The sequence below is a fragment of the Paramormyrops kingsleyae genome, chromosome 2, assembly GCF_048594095.1.
Source record: "Paramormyrops kingsleyae isolate MSU_618 chromosome 2, PKINGS_0.4, whole genome shotgun sequence".
Lineage (NCBI taxonomy): Eukaryota > Metazoa > Chordata > Actinopteri > Osteoglossiformes > Mormyridae > Paramormyrops > Paramormyrops kingsleyae.
The window spans coordinates 4,092,881-4,114,737 of record NC_132798.1 but is presented as its reverse complement, the minus strand read 5'-3'; the positions used below and the strand labels follow the sequence as shown (position 1 = coordinate 4,114,737).

Below are 21,857 nucleotides of genomic sequence, written 5' to 3'. Positions count from 1 at the left end.
GGACTATTTAGCTAATCCTTTCATAGAATGTAGTCTCCAGTAAGTTCCTTAGACTGTAGCATTTTACAAATACAATCAAGGCCAGTTATAAACCCCAATTCTTCTTACCCTTTGATCTGGGATTCAAGCACCTCTAGAGGTGGGGGTTACAAAGGCAAGGGGAAAATGGTTAGAGCCCATTGAAAAGAAAAGAAAAGAAAAGGCTTAGATCTAAGAGAACCACATATGATTGCTTCAAGTTACAGGAAAGACTGCAGTCTGCAGGAACCTAACAATGACAATCAGAAACAAAGAGGTGGGGATGGTGAGGCAGCACTTTCCACAAGAGCGTGACACATGGTAATGAAGGCGAGAACTAGTATGAGAGATATAATTGGATACGTTTTCTAGTAATCAGGGATACACTTGTTCATTCTTTTTCAGTAACTTTCATTCAGTGGCTGGAATATTTTTTTGTGGTAAAATATTATAAATTATTATAGCATGGAACTGCTTTTAGGTGCTGCCTCAAAGCTAAGGCTAAGACTGGCAGAAGCACACAGGTTAATTCAGATCTGCATTATGTTTCCACTTTAACTGTAGCCTTCAGTGCACATAGACAAGCTGTAATTCCAGCCCCCTAACTGCAGATGGCGTGCAGTTCTCATGCAGTTACAGCGTGAGACTCACCCGGAAGGCAGCCCATTCATCCATTGTATTTCTCCAAAGGTAGAGAGTAGGCATCCCTGCCGGACCAGGAGGGCCTGGATCACCATTCCTGCCCTCATCACCTTCTGGCCCTTTGTCACCCTGAAAACAACAAATTGTATTGAGTACTGAAGTCAGTTACTGTGTCTCACATTTGCACATACAAACCATCCCTACTGTAGCACATGTTCACTAGGGTTCTAAAATAATTTAATCTACTTACTGCTTTTTTTTTTTTAATTGAACTTTTGGATATTTGAGGATGCAGATGTTTATACCTCAGTTATTAACAAAGTGGATGGCACAGTGGCTCAGTGGGTTTGAGTCACTGGAGGTTGTCATGGAGAGGAAAGTGAGGGAGAAATTGCTGTCTATTGTGGAAAATGAGAAGAAGTTACCACAGTCAGAGACTCATTTTCCCAGAATACACGACGGAGCACTTCAGGAGATCCTTAATAGCAACAGCAATTTGCCAGTTTAACATCTTGAACTCTAGGCCTAACAACTGTCATGAATCTCTAACATTATTGTATCCTTTCAAAACCCTATCTGCATTTTATGCTGTTTGTACAGATTCTGTTACACTCCGGTTATATGTATAAATAAATACGCCCATTGTACTTCATCCACATAATATTCATAATAGCCATTGTCTACTATGAACAATATAATGTCTACCTTGTATCATATGGCACTGCCCTTTTCTATTACGTAACATTGCATAATATTGCAGAGATGGGAACAAGTCACTCCTTGGAGAGTCTGAGTCAAGCCTCAAGTCAAAACATTGCAAGTCCGAGTCAAATCTCAAGTCATGTGCCCTCAAGTCCAAGTCAAGTCAAAGTCTTTCCATCACTTTTGCTGTCGAGTCACAAGTCATCAAATTTGTGACTCAAGTCCGAGTCGTGAGTCATGTAACTCGAATCCCTACCTATGTCATTTTTTTTTTTTTACCTTTAGTGATTAAAACTTGCTGCAGCAAAAACCCATCACAGTACATTGTAAGTTCATGTAAAATCTGTAAATTATCATGAGTAACTAGGTCATGATTTCTGCTAAGAGATGTTACTGTTGAATTTTCCTAGTGTTTCTGTGGCGCTTCACCACATAAAGAATGCCATCCATCATTATTCAATATTCAAGTGAAGCCCAACATTTCTAGGGCCTGTATCTCCAAAACTAGGCAACTCCCAGCAGAACAACATAGATTGATAGACAGCATTAGCCCCCCTCTAAAACATATATTTTTCAGTTTTGGGGTGAACTGCCCCTTTAAGTTGTAAATCTATTTCACTTGGCATCAGGGTAACATATAGAACAATCTACAGCAAATTATTATATGAGACCCACATCTAATACCAGTAACAATGTCCCTCACCTTGTCACCCTTAATTCCAGGGTAGCCTCTTCTTCCCCAGCAACCCTAAACATTTATTTAAAGAAAAAAATAATAAAATCATTCAATATAAAATAATGATCACAAGCTAATATAATGTACCCCCTCTGTCAACATTGGCTGCAAGTAGAAAAATCATGAAAGAGTAACTTACTCTTCTTCCTGCTGGCCCATCAGGTCCTGGTGGTCCACTTTGGACCCTATACATTCTGCCATTTGGCCCAGGTATCTGACTAGCTTCTCTGGCTACAATCACTACCATGCCAGCTGCTGTCAGGAGTGGTTGCCCTCTTCGAGCAGTTTGTGGGGGCACATAACTGGTGGGCACACCTTGGTCACCTGAACTCTCCATAGCTGACTTGGATGTTGGTGCAGGTGGAGGTGTTCCTGCAGAGAGAAGATTGTCTTCTACCAGAAGGCTGGAATCAGTGCCCTTGGAGTGGAGTGAAGTCTCAGCCATGTTCTTGTTTCCCTTGATATTAATTAAATATTTTCTCAGAGGAGTAGAGGATGAGGAGTCTAGGTCAATGATATCATCCAAGGGCTTCCAAGAAAATGCTGGGTAGGTTTTTCTTCTGGGGTTACTTTGCCGTTTGTCAGTAGTGAAGTTCTCAAGTGAGGCTTCTGTAGCAGGATTAAGTTTCTTGCCATGGCTCCACCCGACCTGGGTGCGAATGGAGAGAAGAGAGGCACGGTGGCTGAGATGGAAGGAGGGGTTAGTGAAGCTTGTGTTTTCCTCCTGGAATGAATCTCCTCTCCTGGGAAGTCCAGGCTGCCAGGGAGCAGGAGGAAAGATCGGCGTCCCATGAAGAATCTTTTTCTGGAATAAAATAATAACAGAACCCTTCAGATAAAGGGAAAGATGACAAGATGCAGGAAATGGAAGATATCAAAGGAGAGGATTTTCTTTAAAGATCACTTCTATCTCACAGCATAGACTTTATAAATAAAAAAGATTAATAATTGATTTATATTTTTTTAAATAATGATTATTAAGTACATTATTTTGGAAACAGGAAATGTGATAAAAATGCCAGTTATACATTAGATTAAGTAGCGCATACAGTACATGGATTCTTTCCTTCATTACATATTTGTCCTAAAGCTGAGGGTAAAACAGTCAGATTTATATAAAATGATGAGAGTGAGAGTGAATGACAGAAAAACCAGGGTCTGCTGAGCACCAAATACTCTGGGACTGATAAGATTAAAGCAAACAGTCAGTTTCTGAATATCTTGGAATTTATGACTGATAGTGAATTACTACAACACCTGAATATTGTGAACACAAAAATCCCCCAAAAAATGACATGATATTAAAATTATTCATGAAAGAGAATTGCAAGTAGTCGAAAGCTCTTGCATTGGTTCACAGTTGCTCACCTTAAATGGCTTCTTGGAACTGAGGAACCATTCTGGAGTCATCAGCAGGTGGCTTTAAAGACACCCTCAAAGTTCATTTCTGTGCTTCACAAAGGCCTTGCTTACAAACCACAATGAAATTTAAGCAGCAGGAGCAGATCAGGCTACCTTCTTTGTCAAAGTGAAGTTTCAGCACGGCAAAGTGAAGTTTCAGCACGGCAAAGTGAAGTTTCAGCACGGCAAAGTGAAGTTTCAGCACGGCAAAGTGAAGTTTCAGCACGGCGCTTGGCTCTATCGGATAGCCGTGAGGTTGAGTATGAGGGCAGGTCTGTGTGCCGGAGAACAGGCTCATGCAAACGGCTCACTGACAGCCCCGTAGCTGCATGTACACGTAGGCTGATCGAGGTGTGGAGTTTGGGGCTGTACTGTGGCTTAATGGGCTGAGCAGCCACCCATCATCAAGACTCCTTTTCATTTGAGCAGTGTGTGGCTCGGGGGGCTAAGCCTCTGTGCCTGGGATTTGACGGTCACATGTTCGAACCCGGCCCTTAAAAGTCCCGTCTGTGGGCCCTCGAGGAAGGCCCTTCACCCCCCAGCTCCAGGGGCACTGCAGCATGTGGATGCTCTTCACTGCCAAGCTTACTCTCACTTACATGCATCTGCGCGTCGAGGAGAGCGAGATGTGGTACGCAAAAAGCTCATTTCCCCACAGGGATCAAAAAAGTACCATCAGTTCAATGTACTACCTCATGTATGAGAAGCTTTGTGGGTGAGACGCCCAGTGAGATGCTAAAACATCAGTGGGGGGAGCACAGACTACAGTACACCGGGTTCAATACTACAGTAAATGTCTATGGTGTCAACCAATCAGAGGCATGTCTTTAAATTGCAACAAGCTGGACTGCATCACATACCTGAGCAGATTCAGCTTAGAATGGATTACCTTTCGCAATAAGTCATGGCAGAGCATAGGGAATGCCAAGCAGGTATTATGCAGATTGGACTGCAATAATAATTATGGTGAACAAGATTAATTCTCTGCCACGTTAAAAGGTTTTCATCATTAGCGTTACAGTGAGATGGTCTAGGACACATTTATGCTTTCCTGTATCTCACAGCATAGACTTTATAAATAAAAAAGATTAATAATTGAGTTATATATTTTTAATATTAAGTCTAGGTCAATGATATCATCATTAGCAGTTATGCTAATCTGTAACTCATTGATCCAGACTGGCCTAAATTAAATTAAGGAGCAATTTAAAGTGGTGCAAATTTGAGTTTGTTATACACTTTGAGTAGCTGTACAGTTAAATTGTAATATGATGATATTTATTCTAGCATTTCAAGGCTTGACATATAACCTCAATATATGGAATTAACTGAAAAACATATTAGTACATTCAAGACAGTAGAGTTATTATACATGCTAGTGAAAGGCTTTAATAACCCCTCCCCCCCCCCCCCCCCCGCTACCCTCCCATATCTGTAACTGTCTGTTCGAGGTGAGACCATTCATAGGAGATCCCTGGTGAGCAGAATGGCTTGGGCAGCCTCCCAGGTGGATAAAATTTAGTTGCAAGATACCAGGTGTAAAACAGGTCCAAAATACCATCTGGTTTCAGGATTCAAATGTAAACAGCCAAAGTTTTTCAACATGTACATTATTTATTCTGATTTAAATGACATTTTAGGCAAACTTGCAAATATGTCCATTTCACGATTTGCAGAGGCAGATCCTGGCAAAGACAAGCTGGGCAAATGCCCAGGAGAGCAATTTCTGAGGTGAGCCACCCCCCACTCCTTTTTAAAATTCTATCCACACTTTTGGGGTTTGGGGGATGGGGGTGAAGCTTGTTTAGGGTACTGGAGCATTGACGGCTACTGACAGTTGGTCATGACAATCTGACTAGTCGTTCATAAGCGCTTTCCCACAGTAGGAATCTTTTTCAGGAACTAGGAACTTCTGGTGCGTTCCCACTGCAGGAACTCAGCCCAATTATAGTTCCTAGGATGTAGTTACTGAACTGAAGGTACAGTACTTTTCACTCAACCAGGAACTACTGGATAGGGTTTATAGCAATAAACTTTGCAACACATAGAAGTAGTACAGCGAAAACTGAGCAGATGGAATTCCTTTTGTATCTCAGTTACATAAAAAGCACTAATGAATGCCTATATATTTTTTGCTTGTGTCACCATATTTCTGCATTGAAAATTCGATTGATAACATATATTTTTGCCTAATATCGCTGATGCCAGTGGTGAAGGTTATTGGCAGAATAACATTATATCATTTTATTTTGTGGAATACAAAGGATTGATCTGTTAGCCAGATTAAATAATCAATAATAAAGATGTTGTGGGCTGTATAAATAAATATATCATTATAATATATCATAATCATAATAAGAGATGGAAACCTTCATTAGGCAAACATTAGGAAGTATATTTGGATTCTCAGTTCATGACACTTAAGTCAGTGTTGACCAATTTTGCCTGCCTCAAATGCAGTCATTTTTCTGATAGATATTTAGCATGACGACTGCCATTTACTACTGGGCTGCACTCTAAAAAGTGTCAGCTAAAAAAGAGATGTGAAATTTATTGAAGGTATATGGTGATAAAACACCGCATGCAAGGTCAGCACCACTAGAAAAATCTTTTAAGTCATTATCATATAAATCGAGTCAAGCTAGGTAACTAGCCCAATACAGTCATGGTAAATGGTGCAAGGTAAAGGCTTCCTCATAAGGTAATAAAAGCTGCACACCTGAAAGATGCCAATAAAAACCAACAAAGCATTTCAGGCAAGTCATTGCTAAATGAAAATGAAGCGTGTTGATAGCAAAATGAGGAAATCACTCTCACCTCTAAAATAAAGGGAAATGATCGCAGCTACAGTACCTACTGAAATTCCTGCTACATATATTATGTTACTCCTCAATGCTGTACTGGATAAGCGACATGGATATATTGCATTATGTAAACATACACACATATGGATGTATAGATATTGGATTTTAAAATCAGACTGCAGCAAATGCTTATAAGACAATTACAGCCATTTAAAGTCGCTAAACAAACACACAGTATACCTGAATAAAACCAAATACAACTCCTACTCTCGTGGTATATAGAGTAAAGTACAGTTTCTAACAAATGCAGATATTTCACAACTATGTTGGAAAAAATATTTTGAAAAAAAACTTACACCCAGAAAAGTACCAAACAGAAAATGAGCAGATTCGGCTTTTTAAAGCAGAACCTTGCATGTGGATCAGCTTGTGTTGCAGGACAGGAAGACCTTATTGTTCTGTTATCCTCTTTTCCATCTCACACAACCTCAAAACCACATTCTTTAAATGGCATGGACAGACCCAGGCCTAGTCATGCATAGACCCATCAAATCCTGGCCAACACAGCCAAACCCCTTACAGTAATATAAATGCGTCCTGATTGTATTCCAGTGCATTTCTGTGTGTGAGATGATGCAGTAAGTTTCACTCCCATCCTAATCCTAAGACCCTCTCAGACAGACAAAAAAAATTATGGCTCAAATGTAAATGTTGGTAAGGCTAATTATAAAATAAAGCCAGAATTACTTGCAGACCCCTTCAGATGTCTTGCTAAATTGCCCTTTCAGTCATGCTGTTGATTGACTCCTATTGAGCGATGGTCCTGTAAGCAAGCATATACACTGTATGTCTATATATTTAGAGGTTTCTTGCACGTATGGAACCACTGACAAGATGTCACGTGCACATGTGTGCGCGCGCACACACACACACGTAGGGTAAACATATCCTTATGGGGACCGCTCATTCATTTCAATGGGAAAAATGCTAACGCTAACTATGACAACCTTAACCCCTACCCTGCCCTAACCATAACCATGAGTAACCTAACAAAATACAAGAGTTTTTGCATTTTTAGTTTTTTCACAGCAGTCACCGATTTTTATAAAATAGAGTTTTCCCTTATGGGAACCAGGAAACCGGTCCCCATAAGGGAAAAAAAAACAGATATTTATCACGTTATGGGGACATTATGTCCCCATAAGGATAGGTAAACCCACTCACACACACAGGTTTGCAAAACTCTAATCCCAACAGTGAAAACCTTAATCCCTACCCAGCCCTAACCATAACCATAAGTAACCAAACAATATAAATACTTTTGGCTATTTTAGTTTTTTGATTAAATTCACAGATTTTTAGAAAATGTCATTACTGAAGCTGTAAACAGGGAGTGAAGTAAACAAGATGGATTTTCTTTAAATTGCAATAAGCATTAGCTGCCTTGACAGTGGCATCTGGTGGAACCACTGAACCACTCTTGCGATTGTTGATCTAGCGTCTTTCTTTTCAAAAATCTTCTTAAGCGGATTGCCAGAGTATTTGTGGTTTTTGATAAATTAAAATCTTTTCCCTTTCTGTATCAGTAACCAATATACTTCATATATACTTCAGGACCCATCTTAAGATTTCTAAAAAAAAAAAAAAAAGAAAAACCCATTTTGCTGATTTTCATTTCTCTAAAACCAAAAAAAACCCTTCTAGGATAAGTAAAAACTTAATGCACTTATACTATGGGATTTGACAAAATAACACTTCACATTCACTATGTCTCAAGTTATTTTGCATTTATTATAATCCCAGATATGCGGATTTAGCTTTAAGTTCCCCAGGACTGAATTTCTGTGGATTTCTAAGGAACGTGAGATAGAAACATGGAACATCCTGGGATCATTCAGAGGCTGGAACTCAAATGCACTGTCTGTTCCAGAGTTTGACCTGCAAGAAGAGACAAACCTGACAATAGGCTGGATGTCAGTTTGCTGTCCTCTGTGCATGTTAACAGGAGAAGATCCTGCACTGGTCCTTGTCCTGCACAGATGAACCTCTGCACATGTGGTCTGGGATCTGAGAAGCTAGCAGTACAAGGTGAACTTCTAAGAACAAAAAAGAAGCTCTTTTGGACCATAGCTTTGATTAAACAAAATCCAGCTGCACAGCTGCTCTATATTTATTTTTTGTCAGTAGGAGCAAGCGGTGTGTGATCTTCCTTGGAAGATCCGTTTATCCAAGTTTACAATGACTTGCTTTTACTACTCATTGATCTATAGGCCGGTCTTGTTATTATTGTTATTATCTATATTATACTCAAAGTTTTTGGAAATATAACCTTCCTCGAAAATTTTCACAAACCCATTGTATATCGGGCTATTGCTACATCTGCTAAACAAACAAACAAACAAAAAAAAAAACACAAATGAATCTGTAAGATCTCCCAGGAGAAGCCCTAAAATAATCATTAGCTTCCTCAAAGAAGGGTGGTAAATACTGCCTGATAAAGCTATATAGACTGGGGTGGTTAAAAGGTTTGTAGCAATTTCTTTTAAAACAGTAATGTGACAGCACAGTAACCTAGAAAGAATTTACACACTTCATGAACTGGAATGAGAAAAATCTGCGAAATCCATCAAAGTCTTTCATTGGCATTTAAGGCTCATGGGAAAACCACAAGACTTGAAAGGTACACATTCCCTATTTGATAACCGTGACACGGGTTAAACGTCTCATCAAAGGCCATGAAATCACTGGGCCTCTCTCTACAGAATGGTCATCTGCTTCATTATGGCCAGTCAACCATAATTTGTGATCTTAGTCGCGGTTCTCCTCTGTTTTAAAGTGGTTTCATGTGTCTTGGGTGGAAGATTGTTAGACAGACAGTATTATTATTTCTACTGCTTAGCATGTACATCAGTTTTGCATTTTTTCCAGCATTGCTTGCCTGCTCACCCTGTAAATCCCTCACCTCTCTGCGTCCCACACATGCAAAAAAGCTTCTTCATATCAGACTCTCACGGAAAACAGAACATGACAACTTGCTCAGCTCTGTCCCAAGAAATCATACTGCTGCTTGTATCATTGACGTTAAACTGCTAGGGGACTGGAGTCCAAACTAAACGCTATGAAAACTAGCCTTCATAACAACAAAATGGCAATGTTTATTTAACAAAACAAATGAAAATCTGATACTTTATTTCAGCTAGCCAATGATAATTCTGCAAAACCTTGGAGGGTGATAAGGCTATAAACCACAGGCTTGGAAAATATTTATTAAGCTGCTGAAAAGCTCACAGATATATGAATAATAATGGAGGACAAATTGTTTTCTGACAGAAATATACTGGGCAATGTCCACTACAGTACTTACCTGAATAGATGCTATATCCTCCTGAGACCCAAGGAAAAAAGTGTCCTTCAATTTTAAGTTATTTGTCTTTGGAGGAAATAAGACATCTTACAATTTAGATTTTTTCAAATTTATTTTTCTTTTTAATTTCACAGCATGTCCTCTTTAGCGTACAACAGGAATAAATACGTTTCCTTACATCAGTGAAAAGATAGATGCAAAAACAAAATATCCACTACAATGGACATAAATGAATGGGTGGGGTCTCAGGAGGATATAAATTTTGGATTATGTAAATCTGGTAGCCAGCTACAGTACTCTATAGATCAGTGAGTGATGACAGGTGCAGAAATTCCTATAGCAAACCTTACGGAAGATGCAAAATGGCATTTAGGAATTCAGAGGGCTTGTGTAACTGAAGCCGTCGGCTATCAGAGGGGCTGTGCCAAAACACATAAACACAGAGGCATATGCAGCACAGAGGAAAACCCCTGCGCAGAGCTGGGAAGAGTCACACAGCACACGGAGACCGACACGTTGTTCAGGGAGAGGCTCTGCAGTTATAAATCAGAACCCCCATCTACAACTCAAACTCTTATTAAAAGTCTGATAAAGTAAAAGTTGTGTAGCTTCACCGGAAGGTTAGAGCTCAGAACCTGGGGTAGTCAGCTCTTATTGCCGGGATTTAATGGATTATGATGCTGCTCTGAGCACGAGTCATCCATCTATTATGATTTGACTGGGCTTGCTAATGGCGATGCTTCAAAATCCTGTGCGAATTTCAGCTTTCCAGCAAGAGAAGGAAAAGTGCAATAGAGCCATTTCCAGAAGTGGTGGCTGTTTGTGACGTTAAGGATCTTCCTACTTGGGACATTCCCCTGTGTGTGGGCTGTACATCAAAGTGTCAATACTGTGCTTCACATCTTCTGTGCACTTTAAGAGAAGTAGTTTCATGAGAAACGAAGATGATTTAACTGATCTGGGGACATTAGCACTGATTGTTTACTAACATCATTTAGGTTCATGAGCAGCAGTTATTCTCTCCCAGGGACCTTTGATCACACACGCGGGTCCTTAATGGCTATACTGCTCATTAGGTTATATTCAGGCTTCCATTTCAGCAGATATGTGCATTTAGGATACATCAGCCTTGCCTGAAACTTAATGCCATACACTTTATCCCTTCAGTTCCCTATGCTTATTTATTCTTTAAGGATGCGTTATTTTGTCATTCAGTGCACAGTATGTATTTTTAGATGAGATCTACACATTTGCGCCAAAAAGTGAGAGATCTAGGGTACATGATTGGATTAGCAGTGTTGAGCAATACTCAGTATCAGTGATAATCCATGATGGATGATAGTATCTTTTAAAGAGATGCTCATTTTAAAAATCAGCCTTCCAAAAAAAGGACAAAATAAATTACATTCACTTAAAGCCAATGGCTTCTACAATACACTTGTGAAAAGAACGGGCTACATAAGTAGATAGACTTACATAGAACTTGTATGAGAAAATGTATGTTAGGATTATAATTTTAGTAGCCCGTTCAGCTTGATCGTGAAATTCACCTTGATCGTGAACTCTGAGGTAACAGTGAAGAATTCCGAAGATATCTGGACTGAAACCAAAAAAAAAAAAGTCAAATAAATCGTCTTTTTTTCGCAACCATCTTCCGTATAAATTGTTAGACTAGTTTCTGTACTAATTATTGAAGTGAATATGTGCTCTTATATGCTTAGATATCTTGGTGCACATCACTGGACTTTTTTCCGCAGTTAAACGTGTAGCGGATTATTTAAAAATTTACTGATTGTTACTTAGAGCAAAAATAATGTAGTGTGTAAAGACTGTTGGTACGATAATGTCACCATACTGCCCAAGCATACTAGGGGCTACAACCAAAAAATCATTAGCAGGATGAATCACACATAATTATTGTGCTGTTATTTAAAATCCTTTAATTAAATTTGTAATAGTTATATGACAATATAAGTAACTAATCCATGGGCACCTGTAGCTGTAAGGCCCTGCTGCATTTTCCACAGAATGATCTGCACCAGCAAGCTCAGCACGTTCCACCACTGGAAGCCCCCTGGTTGACAAGTGGCTCAGAGGTTAACTGATTATCAGTATCGGTGATAGCGGATAGCAATATGTTGGTTATGGGTATTGGTCCAAACCTCCACACCTGGGCCCCACTAACAACACACACATTACTGAAATGGGATGGTCACACCAACAGTGCAGGATACAAAGAGCAGATTCCTGCTTTTTAACAAACAGCTTATTTTCAAATGCAAGAAATGCTAAATGTCAGCTTAAACCTTGTCCACTCTTTATTGTAACACCTGTTTTTTTTATCGCTTCTTCAAGTCTCGTGGTGTAACACAGTCCAGTCACAAATGGCATGCTGGTGTGTGTGTGTATGTGTGTGTGTGTGTGGGGGGGGTGTTCACCCTTGTTCGCCGGGGGGAAGGGGGGGGTGTTCCCTGAGATTAAATTCTACAGGCGCCCCTAAATCCATGCATCCACCCTCCCATAAGAACTATAGGTCATTGGTAAGGCTGGAATCTACCCCAGGGATCACAGTTCACCAGGCAGAGGGCAGCCAATAATAATAATAATATTTTTAGCCACAATGTCTTTTTGAAATGAAGTGTTCGGTGATACCCCCTGGGTCTCTGCATCATCAGACTGCAGCAAGCCACTGTTTCTCCCATTTCGATTCATGTATAATCAGACACTCGTAGCCCTTCCTGCAGATGTCATCACAGCCACGCTCACTGTTAGCGAAGCACAACACCCAGAGCACACTCTGAAGGCTTTATCGAGTACCCCAGGTCTTTGAGGACATTCTAAGGCAGTGTCCAGTGCTTGGAGACCCAGAGACAGTCCACATTTTAGCTCCCTGTGGGTCCTCAAACACTGGATTGGGAAGCACTGCTCTAAGGTTCTGCTTGAAAGACATATTTCACCGTGGGACGTGGGGTGTCACGTAATGGTCCAGCAACCAACTTTGGTTTTAAATGTGAGTGAGGAGACAGACTGAAGGGCCCCAGAGCCAACACCCCCCCCCCCACACACACACACACACCACATGATTGGACAGCCCTTACATAGACTGCCCTTTAAACAATAAAAACACGGAGTTCAAGTAAAGCGATTACTGGTTTATTCAGCCTGTTAGCAAAGGCAATAACACCCCATTGAGATGAATAGGGAGTGTATTCAACCTCCCGTATCTCTGTCTTTAGGTGTAAAGGATCTATGCTATGAACTGAAAGCAGTAAAAACTGTACACGTTACATTCATACAGGGTGGAGGGCATTTGGGTGACATACTCTAATCTGGATCTGTTCTTAGGGAGGCATGTTCAGAGCTCTGTACCTCCAGCTGGTGCAGTATCTTGGCCGTTGGTGTAGGTTTGGCTGCCTTCTCACACACTGGCAGGTGGAGGGTGCAGTGGTCCCTTGCTGCATCGGGGTCACCCATTAAAAAGGTCACCTGCCTTAGGTCTCCCTGAAGAGGAAATAAAACAAGACAGGGCAAAGCTTAATGGCGACTAATAGGTTTTCCATGTCTGAAACATGTCAGATTCAATTCAGTTTCAATTCAGTTTCATTTGTATAGATCGTTTTCACAACCCTACATTGTCTCAAAGTGCTTTACATTATTCCACCCAAAGCCCACAGAAAGCAAGCCGGAGGCAACAGTGGCAAGGAAAAACTCCCTAGAAGGAAGAAACCTTGGGAGGAACCAGACTCAAAGGGGGGAGGGGGGGGCATCCTCCAGGGGCCGGCAGAGGGAGTCGAATGAACAAGATGGCACAATCTTAATTTACGCTGCGCAAATTTTAAGATTTCAGTCTCAATATGGGGGGCAGGGCAGGCAGGTGCTGGCAGACAGGTGATGGCAGGCAGGTGATGGCAGGCAGGTGATGGCAGGCAGGTGATGGCAGACAGGTGCAGGCAGACAGGTGATGGCAGGCAGGTGCTGGCAGGCAGGTGATGGCAGGCAGGTGATGGCAGGCAGGTGATGGCAGACAGGTGCAGGCAGACAGGTGATGGCAGACAGGTGCTGGCAGGCAGGTGATGGCAGACAGGTGCTGGCAGGCAGGTGCTGGCAGACAGGTGATGGCAGGCAGGTGATGGCAGACAGGTGATGGCAGGCAGGTGATGTGCTTCTGATGGTAGGACGAACAGTGGTACAGCAGCACTTTGGCTTTTCTATGATTGCCAGGACTGACCAGACTAGCGTGAGCTAAAGCAGAGCAGTGTGAGCTAAGGCAGAGCAGTGTGAGCTAAGGCATAGCAGTGTGAGCTAAGGCAGAGCAGTGTGAGCTAAGGCAGAGCAGTGTGAGCTAAAGCAGAGCAGTGTGAGCTAAGGCAGAGCAGTGTGAGCTAAGGCAGAGCAGTGTGAGCTAAGGCAGAGCAGTGTGAGCTAAGGCAGAGCAGTGTGAGCTAAGGCAGAGCAGTGTGAGCTAAAGCAGAGCAGTGTGAGCTAAGGCAGAGCAGTGTGAGCTAAGGCAGAGCAGTGTGAGCTAAAGCAGAGCAGTGTGAGCTAAGGCAGAGCAGTGTGAGCTAAAGCAGAGCAGTGTGAGCTAAAGCAGAGCAGTGTGAGCTAAGGCAGAGCAGTGTGAGCTAAAGCAGAGCAGTGTGAGCTAAGGCAGGGCAGTGTGAGCTAAGGCAGAGCAGTGTGAGCTAAGGCAGAGCAGTGTGAGCTAAAGCAGAGCAGTGTGAGCTAAGGCAGAGCAGTGTGAGCTAAGGCAGAGCAGTGTGAGCTAAGGCAGAGCAGTGTGAGCTAAAGCAGAGCAGTGTGAGCTAAGGCAGAGCAGTGTGAGCTAAAGCAGAGCAGTGTGAGCTAAGGCAGAGCAGTGTGAGCTAAGGCAGAGCAGTGTGAGCTAAGGCAGAGCAGTGTGAGCTAAAGCAGAGCAGTGTGAGCTAAGGCAGAGCAGTGTGAGCTAAGGCAGAGCAGTGTGAGCTAAGGCATAGCAGTGTGAGCTAAGGCAGAGCAGTGTGAGCTAAAGCAGAGCAGTGTGAGCTAAGGCAGAGCAGTGTGAGCTAAAGCAGAGCAGTGTGAGCTAAGGCAGAGCAGTGTGAGCTAAGGCAGAGCAGTGTGTACCTAGGAAGGCAGCAGTAGAGGGCTGCCAGACGTTTCCACGATCCTGTACCTTATAAGGTTTTGCACCCAATTAAAGGGCTTGCTACACTACATTGGCTCTTCTTCATGTTCATTCATAAGGATGAGAAATTACAAAAATGTACACTGCTGATGAATTTCAGCTTTGAGAGATGTAAGCGTTGAGGCATTATGACAGCCCAGCAATGCAGACACAGCACATCTCTCCCGAGGCGTCCGCCTGCCTCTGGCACCGTCAGACCACATTCTCATCTCTCTGCTGCCATCAAGTGGCCGACTGCTGAAATGACCCGAATCTGCTTCATTTCTCTGCCGATAACCAAATGGCCGATGCTGGTACACAAGCCCAGGGCCTCCCATTAATCATCTGCTTATGTACTGTCTGTGTTTTCACCCATTTTTTTTCTTGCTGTCAGATGAAACTTCACTGTAAGACACTGCCTGATATTCTTAATGCGTTGCTATCACACAGAGTGAGTGAAAGTGGTATGGATTTAGCAATAAGGAGTGAAGAGCGGGAAAAGCAATTAATATAAGGAGAGTTCTGATTGGCTGCCAGCATTTGGACAGGGGCTGCTTGGATGTCCTGTCTGCACAGTGTGTGAATGTTAAGTGAACAGGCCCCTACCTCAAACGGTATCTCAGAGTCCTCGATGATGCCGCCCACAACCAGCAAGCTGTCTGTGCTGATGTCCATGCCTGGGTAGCCCCACTTTACGTCTTCCACCAAAACGCAGTCCACGTAGAGGGCAAGGCTTCCTGCAGACACGGCCACGGACACGCGGTGCCATCCGCCATCTGACAGCACACGCACCGGGAACCTTACGTCAAACATGGGGAAGGTATCATGGAGCCAGGTGGACCACTGCCATTAAACAGTACATTCAGAAAAAGTAACGGAATCTCTGCAGACAGTCACATTATAACACATAGAAAAATATGCTTTATTGAAACAAAACTGGCAGTTAATTACTGTACAAACAAGAGATGATACATATATTTAGGTAACAAGAACAGGAACTTTCTGAATTCTCTTCAGCAACAGAAAATATAAGAAAAAATATATGGGATTTAGGATGATTCCAAGGGCCCCTGAGTGACAGGGGCCCTAAAACATTTCGAGCATAATTGTGGTTGGGAGTCATATATTACATGCTTTCATGGGGGCTAAAATTTCTGGCTGCTCCCCTAATCATACAAAGAAGTATGGCATGCAGGGTAGGGGAGGGGAAGGGAGCTCTCCCCAAGAGGCTTCTCTCCCTGCCTTACTCGTAGAGCCGCTGCTGGGTGGTGATGAACGTGAAGCTATGACCGCTGAGGCGGATCTGCAGCAGGATGTGACTGTGGGGACTCTGCACGGTCAGCAGGGGGCGCTCTTCTGACTGGGAGCTGCGCAGCTGCATCAGCAGACTGAACTCATCGGCAAACCTGCGGAGACACACGGCTCACAGAGGGGTCTTCCAGTGTCACTGACTGCGTGCAAACAGGACTGAACAACAAAAAAGGTTACATAGTGTTTACTACCTCTAAAGCCAACGCATGTGCGTGGGGGCCCTGAGGTTTGGATGCCCCCTATTGGCCACAAACAGTCACTGCACTAAATATTAACTGGACATGTTCCTCATTTAGGAGATGCTGAAGCAGCATGGTCTGCTTATCAGCTGCCTTGCTATGATCTTCTGACTCTGCTAACAAGCACTTCATTTGGTTTTTTAAACATCTGGAGGGGGTGCAGGGGCCCCTGGAGTAACAGGTGACTGAGTCCCCAGAAACAACAAAGCTGCCCCTGACTCTTCCTGTGTGCACTGCAATACCTGGGTCCAAAAGCCTGGTGAGTCGGCAGAGTAACAGCAGCATATTGTCCAATCTGCAGGTTCATGCACTCCTGTGCTCTCGCCGACACAGTGACATTGGTGCTGTTCAGCGCATGCCGTGAGAGGATCTCCAGCAGGTCTATCTCTTCTGGGAGAGAAAGTGGGGGGGATCAGGTGGGGTGGCCCTTGGTGTTGCAGGAAGAGACTTCCAGGAGAGGAACACCTCTGCTGGTGTTATACAGTAATACCCCCCCCCCCCCTTCACGGTCACTCACGCAACCTGGGGGTTTTACATTCTGCAGCGACACTTGGCTGGTTCTCCGTAAAATCAACATTATCTGCCAGTAACGCTCAGTGAGCCTGGGATCTGATGGCCGTGTCCGAAAGGTTGTGTATTTCAGTCCAGTGACTGGCAGAGCATTCATATCACTGACTTGGTTCCGTTACTGCAGTGCGGAGTGCTAACTGCATTCATATCACTGACTTGGTTCTGTTACTGCAGTGCGGAGTGCTAACTGCACTGCTATGGCACAGAATTGAGAACACATGAGCCAGGACTGTTTAACAGCAGCACTCGCATGTGTTCGGAGGGTCCCCTGGGACAGATCCTTCAAAGAGCCCCAGGCACAAACATCAACTAAATATCACCTCCAAGCTGGCTAGAGAACTTCTTGTCAGAAAACATCCTTGGCATCTGATCTCTACATGATAATCCTTATTAATTTATTAAGGAAAAATAAAGGATAAGGTAATTGTTCTCCTGCCTTCTCTTATTTTAATTAAAATGGCTCCCAAACCACATGCAATTGCTACAGGTTCAGTGTGACCTATACTGCATAAGTGGATATGGACAATAGATGGATGTAACTATATATTTCAGAGTAAATGCCAAATAGTTACTTTGCATGTCTGTTTTTCTGTCTGAAATCATTGTCCAGTCACCAAAACTGGCACCAGTAATGACTTCATGACAGAGTACATCTTAATAAACTACTGGGAAATTAATCACTATAACAGAGTGGACATTAAATAAATGTCTTCAATGGCCAACTGTCAATTCAGGTAAATTACTGTAACTTAGCACTTAAATAACTCCCAGGATTTATGTTCAGACATTAATAGCTGTAGGATCGTCAGCTTTTTCACACAACCACAGAAGTATTTGCCCCTGTGTGATTCCCTGAACTTGATTACATTTACTGCTAAAACAACAGCTCAATATGGTTTCTACAGTATTTGGGCTTTAAATATTATTCATTCTTCATTCATTCTGATGAAGATTTTCTGTGTTTGAGAATAGTCTCTTGTGGAATACTATAGCAGGCCTCCTTGGTCAAAGACAGACGGACTGACGTTCTCATGTACATTCTCTGCTACAGAGAATCCATGGTTTCATCTTTAACACGTCTTCCAATCCCTGAAGCAGCTAAGCTTACACAGCCAAGACACTATCACCACGCAAGATTCTACCTACGAAATCCATCTGAGCTTTCCCAACATTAAGGTTTCCCGACAAAAAGATTAAACCTTAACCCTAACCACAGTATGTTCCAGGGCTGTCACTTTTTAACTGAACATTCTTTCACACATGATGTGAGCAATTTATATTCTAACTGTAATTAACCGCCTGGGGCGTTTCTAGCTATTGAAAAATACCGGGGATTGTCAAGTTTACCTGGGGCTTGACTTTTTTATTTTAAAAGAAGACTGGCACAGGGGATAAAATACTCGAGAATATTTCACTGAGCGATCGGACCTAATGAGGCCCATGATTAACCCATTCGAATTTTAAAGTGTCACTGTAACCAATACTGTACGTGCATTAGACCGTTTGTTGCAATTTTGTTGTTTGCAGGCTACGAAGCCCCTAAAATCTCAGGGTGGGAAAATATATTTTTAATAGATTTACGTTCTCTTGCAATACTTTTGCGATCCCCCTACACTTGCCCACTTGCTATTTGCTGTAACATGACAGCAAGGCGAAACCTAAACAACACAGACATGTCCAGTAAAGTGTGCTTTAAGTACGGGCAAATTTTAATTAATATTTCAATGTCTGTGTGTGCACTTCACGTTCAACAGCCCAGGTGTCTTGCTTACAGTCAATGGTGGTGAATGGATCCGCACAGTCCAATAATTAATAAATACGTATAAATACATATGAAAGTTAATGGTGTGCACTGTCCCCCGTAGTTTAATGCTTGAAGCACACTTAACTGGACACGTCTGTATTGTTTAGGGTTATACTTATTAGTCCATTAATTCTATGGTTTGTACTTAAAACGGACACAGTGCTGACATCATTAGCAACGCAAAAGTATTTAAAAATTTTCCCACCCGGATCTATTAGGGGCTCAATACAAAATGTGACGTTGCATGGGCTGTTAATAAAATACTGAAAAGAATGATTCTATTTTTTTGGAGGGGGGTTAGTCACAGGTCTTTGGATAAAATTGAACGAATTGCATTACATTTGAAATTCGTTCGAACTTGATTCGTGAATTAAAGTGTCAGCCCTGGTATGTTTAACAATCTGCAATTTCTGCCTTGTTGGGTTCACTTCTCCCAGCGTCTTACTAACGATAAAGTTAAAACGATTAACCCAACAGTGACCACATAGGTCTCTGGATCTCTATAAGTGGTTCTAGAGCAGGGGTGGCCAATCCTATCCAAAAAGGGCTGTGGCATATGTGGGTCTTCGCTGCAACTCCCTAATTAGATTACTGATTAAAGGACTGATTTGGCTGAAGAGTCAAACTCACACCTGGGTTTGAACAGTATGCAGAAACCTGCACACACACTGGCCCTTTGTGGACAGGATTGCCCACCCCTGTTCTTGAGTATTTTCTGGTTTTCTGGTGGATATTACACCAGTTTACCACTCCAGAAAAGACTTGGCTGATTTACTGACTTTCTCCATTTGAATCATAAGTGTCTGACTGTGGTTAGTAGAGCCCCAGAGTCTCAGAAACAGTTTTAAAATCCTTTCCAGATTTTCATTGTCATCTCCATGAATTTAATTTTTATCATAGCTTGATGATCCTATGGTATCGGCAAATGTTAGCCGTTTCTATTAGATTCAAGTTAAGCAAAGCTTCCCTGATTACTAGAGTATTCAATCAGCAGACCCATATTACCCCTTATTTGGCTTAAATCACCTTGAAACCAAAAACTTTTATCCAAAGTTGGCGTGTGTGATTCCCTTGTACACGAAACAGATGACAGGCACTCCAAACGTTGAACTCTTTTTTTGTTGTCTAACGACCACTTTTCATAATATTAACACCCACAAGAAATCTGATCCAATTCAATGTTAAAATGTTCAGAAATACATACTGTACACATCTTGACACCACATGGGTAACACTGTTCTGTGAAGCAAGTAAGTTTTAATATATTATACTTGGGCTGCTGTCAGATTGGCCTCCCTGGTCTTCTTCATCTCTGCTATAATAGGCAAAGAACATATGCTGTACCCTGGATAAGTGAAAAATACGAGTCCAGTTAGTCTGCACATGTTTCACAGCTGCTGCTGGCACGCTGCAGGTGAGAGGTTTATGGCACTTAAAAAAAAGCCTGCAAAATGAAAAAAACACCAGTATTTGTGTGGAATGAGGTCAGCGCACAGTGATGCAGATGAGGGCAGGTCCATCTGCTATACAGTTACTGCAGTTTCTGATGAACACGGCCGCAGCAGAGATGCCATAGTCTGTTCCTCATAGAACTATATGAGGTATTAATGGGTTTTAAAGATGCAAGAGAGAGAGAAAACGCTCAGCAACTGAATGTGAGATTCAGCTTCAATAGTAAATCCAGCCATCCATCCATCTTCCAACCTATAGGCTATCCCAGGCAGTACAGGACACAAGGTAGGGGTTTAACTTGGATGGGATGCTTTTCTATCACAGGGGACCCATTCAGACACACAACCGTACTCCATGGGCAATTCAGAGATGCTAATTAGTCTAACTGCATGGATTTGGGAACAAACCTGGGTACCTAGAGGAAACCTGCATGACGTGGGGGAAAAGCAAATAGCCTAGAAAGCTAATCTCGTTTTTCTGTGCATGTTCATCCAAATATTCAGAGAAACAACTTTCACATTGGCTGAATCTTATTGTTCCCCTGAATGGTGGAGCACCTATTTCACAGTGGGCATCCAATTCAATTTTTCTATTAAATTCTAAAGCAATGTACAAATGAGAATCAGAGAGCAGAGTCAGACTGTGTCCATGGAGTGATTGGGGTCAAGGGCATTGATCAAGAGCCCAATGCTAAAATTACTCTCCCAGAAGTAGCAACCTTCAGATCCTAACCCTACTGTCCACATAACACTGGGGCTGCTCTGACTCAATATCCTTAACTACAGTGTATCACACAGTCTGAGCTCTACACCATAGTTAGGCTGCTCTGACTCAATATCCTTAACTACAGTGTATCACACAGTCTGAGCTCTACACCATAGTTAGGCTGCTCTGACTCAATATCCTTAACTACAGTGTATCACACAGTCTGAGCTCTACACCATAGTTAGGCTGCTCTGACTCAATATCCTTAACTACAGTGTATCACACAGTCTGAGCTCTACACCTTAGTTAGGCTGCTCTTCATCTTGCAGTGAGGAATTTAGCTCTGACTCCTGACACAAGCTCAGGCAGAATGATAGAGAGGTATGTCAACACCGGACTGACAGTGATGAAGTGGCACAGATCTGCTGACTAGTTATGATCTGAACTACCCGTGCAATAGCTTCATGACTAGCATGCTAACTGGGGGGTGTCTCTCTGCAGCAAGCTGCTGTAGGAACTAGCATGGCTGCCTCAAAGCTTCCACAGAAGAGGCCCATCTTTCAAAAATGTGTAAGTTAATTTACCAAACTATAATATGGACTGCAAATGCATCCACATTGCAAACAAAAGATCAGCTAAAGTTAATGGAAAATGTATGTAACTTTTCTAGGACACTTTGAGATAATAGCTTCTCGGATTTTATCAGAAAAGCTTACAATTCAGTCTCCTGTCCACAAAATACACTCCGACTGCACGTCTTTTCCACTTCATTTCTCTGTGCGTAAGAATGATAGCAGAATTGCAATTGGCACAGTGTCATCCAGCTGATAAATAACCCTTATTGCTAAAGGGAAGATTCTCAATTCAGGGCTTCAGTCGATTAAAAAATATGTTTCCATGGCTCTGGGTGAAAGGTAAGAGCATCGTGGCTCTCTTTTAATTATCTGGATTAAGAAAGTCTTTATC

The 21,857-nt window shown here is 42.3% G+C and overlaps 1 long non-coding RNA gene across 1 annotated transcript; it reads right to left on the bottom strand.

The window, feature by feature from the left end:
• Positions 1-691: 691 nt before the first annotated feature.
• LOC140587682 (uncharacterized) lies at positions 692-2,896 on the bottom strand. The gene is made up of 3 exons (XR_011989363.1): positions 2,238-2,896; positions 2,066-2,110; positions 692-789 (listed from the first exon to the last, which is right to left on the bottom strand). It is a non-coding gene; the product is annotated as an uncharacterized lncRNA (long non-coding RNA).
• Positions 2,897-21,857: the final 18,961 nt, after the last annotated feature.